Consider the following 11,680-nt stretch of genomic DNA (forward strand, 5'->3'; position numbering starts at 1 on the left):
CCTTGATCGTCTGGCTGCCAAACTCGGGCATTTACAGTGAAAGTGTTCAACAGTCTCCTTCTCCGAAAAGTCCTCACAGCTTCTGCAATGGGGATTAAATGGCAAACTCAGTTTTTCTGTGTGAGTGCCGATAGTCCAGCGACCGGTAAGCACAGCTACATATGGATGCCGATGACCGGATGGGAGACCTCTCAGGCCAATTCAATCGACCCCTTCCGGGCAAGCTAATCAGCAATTTCATTTCCCTCTAAGTTCCTTTGTCCTGGAATCCAGATCAGAGAAATGTTACCTGCGCACCCAAGAGATTTGGCCTCCACCTTACAGGAGTTGGCTTATTTTGGAACAAAATTTTGATATCTCCCTCGCTCCTGCGCTCCCTAAGCATTATGCATGCCAGGAGGATCGCAAAGACTTCTGCCTCAAAAACACTAGCAGTATTCGGCAGTTTTAAGGAAACACCTAAATTGGCTGATTTAGAAAAAACCCCTGCTCTGACCCCAGATACCATCTTGGAGGTATCCGTGAAGGCAGAGGTAACAAACAGCCTCGGTACAGATTTTTCCATCATTCGAATCCTCAACTAGGCAGGATTGGCCTGGCACTACCCTCAAACTCCTGTTTGCGAATAGAGAGATCTGCACGAAGTTCAGAGAAATAACTCCCCAAAAATGCTATCATGTCCCTTGCGAGATTGCCTCCAGAAGTCAACATCCATTAACCTAATGGCACTTTGAGTAGCGATGGAAATACGGTGAAAACGATGAAAAGTAAGGGCAAAACGAGATTCAGGGCAGCACTGGGACAAGTTCTACAAGCAGTCCTTTGCACTCTCCCCTCTAGACTTAAGCTGGATTTAAATTTTGTAGAAAAGACTCTTCCTAAGAATTTTAAATCATTTGGCGTGGCTAAAAATGACTTAGTATCTTTAAAGTTGAACAAAAATTTTGATTTCTCGTCTTCAGTCTTAAATCTAATCAAGTCGCATATTTGTGAGCGTTCACAGACTGTCTGCGTTAATAATCCTTCGTCCAGTTGTCCTTTCTTATGTTCTTAAGTAAAGGTCTGCCGCAAGGTTTTGTGCTTGGCCTCTATTATTTGCATTATATATAAATAACCTTCCTGGCGATATTGAAGTCTATCCATGTGATGCCTAATTGTATCTTAGTTGCTCCTTTGATTCTATTAATTCCAGTATTTCTAATTTAAGCTGGTAAGGTGCATGCAGCGGCTCCTGTACAAAATAAGGTCGGATGAAAGCATGTCTGCCGATTGGAATTTTAGGGTGCTCTGCCCAATCCATAAGAAGGGTTATACTGCATCAGTGCCAATTACCGCGGGATTAATCTACTAAATATCGCCTATAAGGTTCTAGCGAGCGTTTTGTGCGAAAGGTTGAAGCCCACCGTCAACCAACTGATTGGACCTTATCAATGTGGCTTTAGACCTGGAAAGTCTACCATCGACCAAATATTCACAATACGTTAAATCTAGGAAAAGACCCATGAAAGAAAAATCGACACACACCCTCTTTTCGTAGATTTCAAAGCTGCATGCGACAGTACGAAAAGGAGTTACTTGTGTGCCGCGATGTCTGAATTTGGTATCCCCGCAAAACAAATACGGCTATGCAAAATGAGGTTGCTCAATATCAACAGCACCATCAGAATGGGGAAGGACGTCTCCGAGGCATTTGCTACCAAACGAGGTTTCGGACAGGGTGACTCGCGGTCGTGTAACTTCTTCAACCTGATGCTGGAAGAGATCGTACGAGCCGCAGAACTTAATCGCTCAGGCACAATTTTTTATAAGAGCATACAGCTGTTGGCGTATGCCAACGATATTGACATCATCGGCCTTAACAACTGCGCTTTTCTCTCAGCCTTCTCCAAACTGGATAAAGAGGCAAAACGAATGGGCCTGGTGGTGAACGAGGACAAGACGAAGTACCTCCTGTCTTCAAACAAACAGTCGGCGTACTCGCGTATCGGCACCCACGTCACTGTCGACAGCTATGATTTCGAGGTTGTAAAAGACTTCGTTTATTTAGGAACCAGCGTTAACAGTGATGACAATGTCCGCCTTGAAATCGAACAGGGAAGCTCTCTTGCCAACAAGTGCTACTTTATACAACTGAGTAGTACAGTCTTTTCTCGACGAACAAAACTAACACTCTACAAGACTCTCATCATGCCCTTCCTAACGTATGGCGCAGAAGCTTGGACGATGACAATATCCGAGTGGAGTGTTTGAGAAAAAATTCTCTATTTACTATGCTCGAAATTTTGCCGGTGTCTCCCTTATAGTTTGGACATGATGGGAAGCCATCTATTTGTTTTATTTCAAATCGTATGAACTCCTAAATGTTCACAGCGCTTCTTGATAATATTTTAATCAAATTTAGGGAAAGGTTTTGGGGAGAAAAGTGGATATTTCAGCAAGGTAATGCAGCAATTCACATGCCCCAACTTTGAAATATAAAACGAATTTGTATGAAATTGTCCTCAAAGCCTTGTCATTTGCTTGCTTTCTAATGTACATTAGAATTTCAAAAAAAAAAAAACAAAAAAAATGAAATATGTATTTTGATTTCTAAAAAAATCTCTTTTATTATTTATTTCGCTGAGCTATTTCAGCCGAATAGGAGAATGTCTCTATTATCCTAAACACAATTTAAATAATAGTCACTTATCAACTTTAAAAACCGTTATCGCCATCATATTCCTCATTTGCTAATAAACGAAAAATCAAATCTAATTAGTAGCACTTCGTTTGAATTGATTGATTTTTGGTAAAAATTTTTATGTGGGGTTGACTTTCGATTATTACAGGTTGTACATTCTGCAGCGCTGAAATCTTATCACAACGAGTAGGTGTGGCAGTTTGAATACTTGAACTGATTACATCTACATAAATTTATATGACCGTAGGTAACTATGTACATATTTGCCGATGCCAAACAGATCTGAGCGGCCCTACTCCTTTAATAATTCGTGTTTTACGATTGCCAATTAAAGTTGCTGAAGTTCAATTGTTTTTATACCCAGTGTCTAAATGGTCGAGGATATTTTTGTGATTCAGTTTTCTGATGTAACGCAAATGATGTAACCTGAAATGATGTAACAAATCGCTGCTTAAATTCAGCTTAATGTAGTGCGACTAATAGGTATGTAGATGTTCCAACATAGTTTGCGCTTGGCATTCAGCGAAATTTAAAAAAAAATGCTATTCGGTTTGAGCTTTTATTCGCGTCAAAAGTTATCACTTGCAAGCAGTGCTGCCTTTTGATTGATGAATTTATTTTCACTTCCCTTATGTTATCTTGGAAATTTCTAATTTTATTTTTTATTATTTTATATTATTTATTAGTGGATATTTCTTCGACCCATATCGACTTTCCTTTCATGGGTATTTTCCAAGATTTGGCGTATTGTGAATATCTGGTCGATGGTAGACTTTCCAGTTCTAAAGCCACACTGATAAGGCCCAATCGGTTGGTTAATGGTGGGCTTCAGCCTTTCACACAAAACGCTCGCTAGACCCTTTAGGGCGATATTTAGAAGACTAATCCCGCGGTAATTGGCACAAATTGCAGGATCACCCTTCTTATGGATTGGGCAGAGCACACTTAAATTCCAATCGGCAGGCATGCTTTGCATAGGAGCTGATGCATGCACCTTACCAGCCCCTTGCCCCCATGTTTGAATAGCTCAGCCGGCAGCTTTGTTGTTCTCTAGCCGCATTATCGCTATTCTTACCTCGTCATGGTCGGGTAGCGGAACGTCAATTCCGTCGTCGACGATTGGGGTATCGGGATCTTCACATTATCTGTGACATGCGCAGCTGTCACTGTTTAACAGGTTCGAGAAGTGCTTTCTCCATAATTTAAGTATGCCCTGGATGCCAGTCACCAGATCACCGTCTTGGTTCTTACAGGAAAACGCCTCGGTCCTTAAACCTTCCGTATGCCGCGGAACTTTCTGGTAGAATTTTCGGATTCACGAGTTTCTTTTTTAGTTCCCGGTAGCGATCCCACATGGGTCGCATTGCGCCCGATAGCAGCGTGGCTCTATAGGCAGCATCTTTTTTTTCTGCGGCAGCATGACATTCCTCGTCGTATCAACTGTTCGGCGGCGGTGCGTAGAGAACGAGAAATGTTGCTCCATTGCTCGTGCATGCCGGTTTGTTGGGCAGTGCTCTCTGAGAGCAGGAGTGAGGGTCGAGTGGCGAATCTTCTGGCTGTCTGTTGTGATTGCAGCTTTTCAATGTTGAACATTCTTTGCCTAGGTAGATGTACATATGTAGGTTTTTTGCTGCACCGAGGCGTGCGAGCAGTTTGGCTGCAACAAGGTAATGATCCGAGTCGATGTTTGGTCCTCGGATCGTACGTACATCTAATACACTAAAAGCGTGTCTTCCATCTACCACAGCATGATCGATCTCGTTTCGCGTTTTTCGATCAAGGGACAGCCAGGTAGCTTGGTGGATCTTCTTATGCTGGAATCTGGTGTTGCAGACTACCATGTTTCGGGCCGCGGCAAAGGCGATCAGCCTCTGTCCGTTACCGGATGTTTCGTTGTGCAGGCTGAATTTTCCGAGTGTGGGACCAAAAATTCCCTCCTTGCCCACCGTGGCGTTGAAGTCGCCAAGTACGATTTTTATGTCATGGCGGAGGAAGCGCTCATAGGAACGTTTCAGGCGCTCACAGAAGGAATCTTTGGTCGCACCGTCTTTCTCTTCGGTCGTGGCGTGGGCGCAAATGAGCGAGATGTTGAAAAAACGGGCTTTGATGCGGAGTATTGCGAGGCGCTCGTCCACCGGAGTGAACGACAGTACTTAGCGACGAAGTCCCTCGCCCACAACAAAGCCGACACCAAATTGGTGCTCCTTTGCATGGCCACTGTAGTAGACGTCATAAGGTCTTGTCTTGTCATGTGAGCTTTTACTCTCACGAGGGCATCAACCAGCCGGTCAGAGACATCTTCCCCATTAAGGGACCGGACGTTTCAGGTGCATGTCCCCAAATCGTAGTACTTAGTTCGGTTGCAGCTGTCGTCATCAGTGTAGAAAGTTCTCTTCTGAGGCTTTGTACATCTTTTCATTGGTTAAGTACTGTTACAGCCTGGTCAGGTACTGCTCCCAATACAACAGCTCTCTTCCGCAGATTTTTGCCTCGTAGATACATAAATCTGTGAAGGACCTGTAGGCGAGGCGATTGAAGCGAAGTCAGGTTCACCACTCATATTTCTCTATTATTACGAACTTTACCTGTAGTCTAAGCTACCGGCAAACGCTGTAGAATGGCTATATAATTTTTGACTCATTCATTAAAAATAGCGCAGCTTGCCATTAAATAAACAAAATACCCACAAAGGCTGATACATTTTTTTTTATTGGTAAGAGTAGTAATAATGCGGAAAGGAAACTTGCAAAAATTAGCAAATTAAAAAAAATTACAATCACTTCTGAAGTAATTAATAAATTTGTATGCTTGTTCTCATATACACTTCTGCTCACATAATGAAGCCACTTTAGCATATTACAATAATCACAATATTTTACATACTAAATTGTACCTGCTGGAACCTCAGTCCGAAATATCATAGCAAAATAAAATACTTATGTATCGAACGGCAATTGCACCGATCTGGAAATACGGAATTCCGGTTTGGGGCACTGCTACAAAGAGTAATCTAATCAACGAGTCCACTTTAAAATACTTAGGGACATAGCTGAGGCACCTTGGTACGTATCTAACGCAGATATTCATCGCGACCTTGACATCGACACTATTGACCAGACAATGCAAGCCGCTAGCAGAAGGCAGAAGATAAGCAGACTGTTGACGCACACAAATTCTGTGATGAGAAGGCTCCCAAATGAAGAGAAATCTACCCAAAGTCGGCATAGCCGTCAAACACCAACAGATCTTCCAAAATCTATGTAGTTAATTGCCAACTAATCGTATTTTTTTGTTTTTTGCAGAGGAAGTTAAAATCGAAAATGTCAGAAACATCATCACAGGTGCCGTCACACCAGTGGTATGTGAGGCATGCTCCCACTAACCCTATAACATTCCTCCCCTCTCGGCTGATTGACTCCATCCTAGAACTGCTAAAAGCATTTTATCAAGGTGGAGCCGTGTTTAGGCATTTTAGACAGACCACGTACTTGCGTCCAGGTTCCTCTCTTAATTGCGTCCAGGTTCCTCTCTCAACAGCATCCAGGCTCCTCTCTTAAGTGAGTATTGGTTCCTCTCTTAACAGCGTTATACGCTATCGATAGTCTCCATTGACCAATGGGGCATCGGAAAATTACAATATCGTTACTCAATATCGACTTGTCGTCTGTTGGGGTTCGTCTTGAAATTTACCTCACGCGCTCGTGATGTCGTCTGTTTGATGAGTTCGCCTTGAAGCTTTACCTCACGTGTTCGTGCTTGTCGTCTGTTCGTGAATGCAGCTCCCTCCACAGGAGAACTGTTTCATAATGCCTTCTTTGAGCGGCGCATCTGTTGGGTGTTCTATATCGGTCGTATTCGCTTTGCCTCCGCTTTGCGCTCTCATTCATTGCTTGTTAATCACTCGTTTTAAATCCTGTGTATATTTCTTCTAAATGAGATTGAGGGAATTTGCCCTTCAATATCACTCTCCATCTCATTCCATCTCCTACAAATAAAAATTAAAAAAAAAGTTAAAAAAAAATTAAAAAAAAAATATAAAAAATATATAGAAAAAGTTAAAAAAATAAAAAAATGTCCGCTAGTTTTTCATGCATATACAGTTCATTCTGTATAAAAAAACCTCGTGCATCAAAGTTTCAAATATTCTACAAAAATTAAGAAAAAAATCTTTAAATTTTCATAAAAATTGCAATCTTTTAGTCAGAATTTTTAGCAAAATTTCAAGTATGCAGTTTTAGAGCCCACTGAATTTTGCGAGAATAAAGTTCAAGTTTGAAGTGGCTCAAAAATCGCGATAATTATCTAACACGCTTTTGCTTGTTTTGGTAGGGGTCTTTAGCATTTCCTCCATATACACATTTTTTCGTGCATTTTTATGTAGAAAAAAATGCACAGAATCGTCAACAAAAAAAAAAAAATATCAAAAACCAACGCTAATTTTGGGTCAGTTTAAACTGGCGCTATATTATATGAAAATTGAGTGGGCTACAAAACGACATTGTTCAAAAAACCCTTATCAAAAAGTATACAATTTATATGAAATTTTTTTGCGGTTTCTTAAAATTTTGTTCATTTTATTATAAGTTTCGTTATAGTATGAAGTATATTTTTATAAAAACAAAAAAATTAAAAAAATTAAGAAATAGTCTTGTGTGAACACAGATGCACATTCAATACAAGAATTCTGAGGAAACGATATTTAAAAAATATTTAACTCGTGTATATTTCTTCTAAATGAGATTGAGGGAATTTGCCCTTCAATATCACTCTCATTCCATCTCGTTGTAAATTAAACGACTTAATGTCTAACGACGGGTGTAATATTTTATGGAACAAATACAAATAAATATTAAAAAAAAAGTTAAAAAAAAATTAAAAAAAAATATAAAAAATATATAGAAAAAGTTAAAAAAATAAAAAAATATCCGCTAATTTTTCATGCATATACAGTTCATTCTGTATAAAAAAACCTCGTGCATCAAAGTTTCAAATATTCTACAAAAATTGAGAAAAAAATCTTTAAATTTTCATCAAAATTGCAATCTTATAGTCAGAATTTTTAGCAAAATTTCAAGTATGCAGTTTTAGAGCCCACTGAATTTTGCGAGAATAAAGTTCAAGTTTGAAGTGGCTCAAAAATCGCGATAATTCTCTAACACGCTTTTGCTTGTTTTGGTGGGGGTCTTTTGCATTTCTACCATATACACATTTTTTCGTGCATTTGTTATGTAGAAAAAAATGCACAGAATCGTCAACAAAAAAAAAATTATCAAAAACCAACGTTAATTTTGGGTCAGTTTAAACTGGCGCAATATTATATGAAAATTGAGTGGGCTACAAAACGACATTGTTCAAAAAACCCTTATCAAAAAGTATACAATTTATATGAAATTTTTTTGCGGTTTATTAAAATTTTTCTCAAAGAACTGGAAGTTTCGTTGTAGTATGAAGTATATTTTTATAAAAACAAAAAATTAAAAAAATTAAGAAATAGTCTTGTGTGAACACAGATGCACATTCAATACAAGAATTCTGAGGAAACGACATTTAAAAAATATTTAACTGGTCATATACACGTAGGGTGTGAAATACGAGGTTTGCTATTTATTGTTTTTCAAAATATTCTGCATGATGATCAATACACTTTTGAATTTGCTTGAACTAATTTTTAAAGCACTTTGACTTACCACCGATAGATCTTTTTACAGAAAACCTTCCACCGATTCAGCTGGAAGACTAAAGGCCTTAAACAACTCTCATACAGGGCCTACGGCATAGCTCAATACACCGTATCGATATAGCCAATATGGCTTCGGTTTTTAAAGAGGAAAAAACGTTAAAAATTACTATCGAAAATGAAGGATGAGCTAAGGACTTTAGTGCCAAGCTCAATGCACTTAACTTTCATACGGACGGTTCTCAAATGAGTAGTGGAATATACTGTCCAAAGTTAGATCTAAGGAAGTCGTATAAGCTTCCAGATCACTGCAATGTATTCCAGGCTGAGGCTGTTGTAAACCTGCTGCTTGTGATACTACCGGTAACAACTTCCCGGTTAACCTTTCTATAGACAGTCAGGCAGCCACTAAAGCAATTACACCATTTAGCATAACGTCCAAGATCGTGCTTCAGGGCAGGGAGGCAGTAGAAAGGTTGGCACCAAATTGTAAGCTACATTTCTATTGGGTTCCAGGTCATAAAGACATTGAATGGGATGAGATAGTAGACGATATTGCGGAAAATGGCGTCTCGCTATCTGTGGATGTTGTGAATGAAATACCAAAGGCCATGCGAATATTGAACAACGAACCAGACGAAAATATGATCAGGAAATTCAGGACAAGATGGGAGAGTCTGTTCATTTGCAGAAATGCAAAGATTTCGTGTAAACATGACAATCGCAGTTGTAGTCGATTTATACTATCACTAGCACGAAGAGATTGTAAAACTATGTTGAGCTTGCTGACGGGACATAACCCAGTAGAAGCGTATGCCTTTAAGATAGGAATCTCGAATAGCGAGGTATGCAGAAAATGTAGGCAGCACGGCTCGAAGGAAAACTGTAGAGCATCTCCTTTGCGGATGTCCAGCGTTATTCAAAACACGCTTGAAATATCAGGGGTCATCACATGGTTTGATGGATTGGAAGATATCTCAGCAGTGGGTTAGAAACGCCTCATTAAATTCGCAATAGAAACCGTCACCACGCGGGTGGACTATTTCAAAACGCATAACTAATGAACTCGATATGGTATCGCAAAAACCAAATTGTTCCTTTAAAAAGCGCGCATTACACATATGTCTACATTTTTTTTTTGCTGGAATGTTGGCACAACTGTCCTCTATAGTGTCGCAGAGTTTGAGCGCGATCTGTCAATTAGCCTGTTTTTGGCATTTACTTATATCAGTTAACCGCAGGTGTGCTCTGCGATTTTCACTATGGATCAAAATATCAAACAAAGAATTTGTCTTAAATTTTGTATTTTGAACGGGATTTCGTGTGCCGAAACGTTGAAAATGTTGCAGAAAGCCTATGGCGAGTGGGCTTTATCAAAAACACGGGTCTACGAGCGGTATAAGGCATTTGCAGAGGGCCGAGAAGTTGTGGAAGATTTGCCTATGCCCGATCAGGTCGCACATCAACGTCTCCAACGGATAAAAACGTCGACATAGTCCAAGAAATGGTGCTGGAAAACCATCATTTAAGTTTGAGGGAGGTAGCTCATGACCTTAGCGTGTCTTACGAATCTATTCCCAATATTTTACACCATAAATTGGGCATGAAACGCGTGGCTACTCGACTCGTGTCAAGAGAGTTGAATTTCTTTGAAAAATTCATGGGAAGAAGGTGGCTGAATACATTCTTGAGCAAGTGAATTCGGACCCAACGTTTATCCAGCGCATCATAACAGGTGATGAGACATGGGTATATGAGTTTGACATGCAAACCAGTCAACCATTCAACAGGCGGCTGAATGGCGCTATCCACATGAGCCGAAACCCAAAAAACCACGTAAAAGTCGATCAAAAGTGAAAGTCCTGCTACTTGTTTTCTTTGATTATCATGGCGTTGTGCACTCGGAATTCGTTTCAAATGGTTCTACGGTAAATAAAGAATATTACTTGGAAGTTATGCGACGTTTGAGAGAGAGAGAGGTAGAGAATGTCCGTAGGGAACGGCCCAATTTGGGGAAAGAAAACTCATGGATCTTGCAACATGATGACTCACCATCTCACAAGGCTCATATTGCGAACAATTTTTTGACCAAAAACTCGACAAATATCGTCGAACAACCACTGTATTCACCGGATTTAGCCACCTGTGACTTTTTTCCTTTTCCCGAAACTTAAATTGTCACTCCGCGGACGACGCTTTGAGCACCATATAGAGGCCCTTAAGGAGAGTTGGCTGAAGGAGCTGAAGAAGATCTCTTCAAACGCGTTTAAAAGGTGCTTTGATGACTCGACAAATCGTTGGTATATGCGTATTGCCTCGAATGGAGCCTATTTTGAAAGCGAAAAAATAAATTTTGATGATTAAACAATTGTTTTGCATTTTATTGAACAATTCCCGGTACTTTTTTGACAGGATGTACTCTGTAGTTCATTTTTCAGCGAGCAACAATCAACGAGCACAAACCTGCTCGACTATGAGAGCCGCATGCATTGGGTTTAAAAGGCTTTATTCGCACTTTTATTTCTCTATTTGCGTAGATGTGTTTTGTTATCATTAAAGGCGGGTAGCTCCGCAGAACTCTCCCAAATTATGATGTCTAATGTTTCTTACAATGTGTATTCACGTACATACATACATACAAATGTATCTGTTTATACTCATAAAATAAAACACTTCAAAGCGCCGGCTACACCTTTATAGCCCAATCATAGGGCACCCAATGTACACATCTGCTCGTAAATGCTCGTCTGTCAAAACCTTTCTTTCTGCTTTTATCTACTGGCGTCACTTTTTAATATTTTATGCAAATAAATACAGGCAAATAATTGATTTATAATCGTGTAATTTTTGCGGTCGAAAAATATTTTTTCAATAACATTTTTTTTGTTGTGAATCGGTAGCTAATGGCAAGCGAGCCATGTGCCCGACTAACTAATTTGCCAGCAACATTTTGACCACTTTTAGCTACTTTTCTTTTGTTTATTTATTTTTTCGACAATTAAAAGGTTGGTGAAAAAAATTCAAGAAACTCCTTCTGTCGAGGATAGAAAAAGGATTGCGAACCTGGCTGATGTTTTTTGAAGAGGATAGAAAAAGGATTGCGAACCTGGCTGGTGTTTTTTGAAGAGCAAAGCCTATGTGAATAAGCCAACAACGATTCCAGAGCTTAAACGCAACATTCGGATCGGGATTGCTGAACTCCTTGCGATAAGGTGTGAACGAGTGTCTGAAATTTGTAATTACCGTATGACAGCCTGTAGACGTGCGTGTGGTGGATATTTGAAGGATGTAATATAATATTTCACATATAAATAAATGTGAAG

This window comes from Anastrepha obliqua, chromosome 4 (assembly GCF_027943255.1).
Source record: "Anastrepha obliqua isolate idAnaObli1 chromosome 4, idAnaObli1_1.0, whole genome shotgun sequence".
NCBI classification, from domain to species: domain Eukaryota; kingdom Metazoa; phylum Arthropoda; class Insecta; order Diptera; family Tephritidae; genus Anastrepha; species Anastrepha obliqua.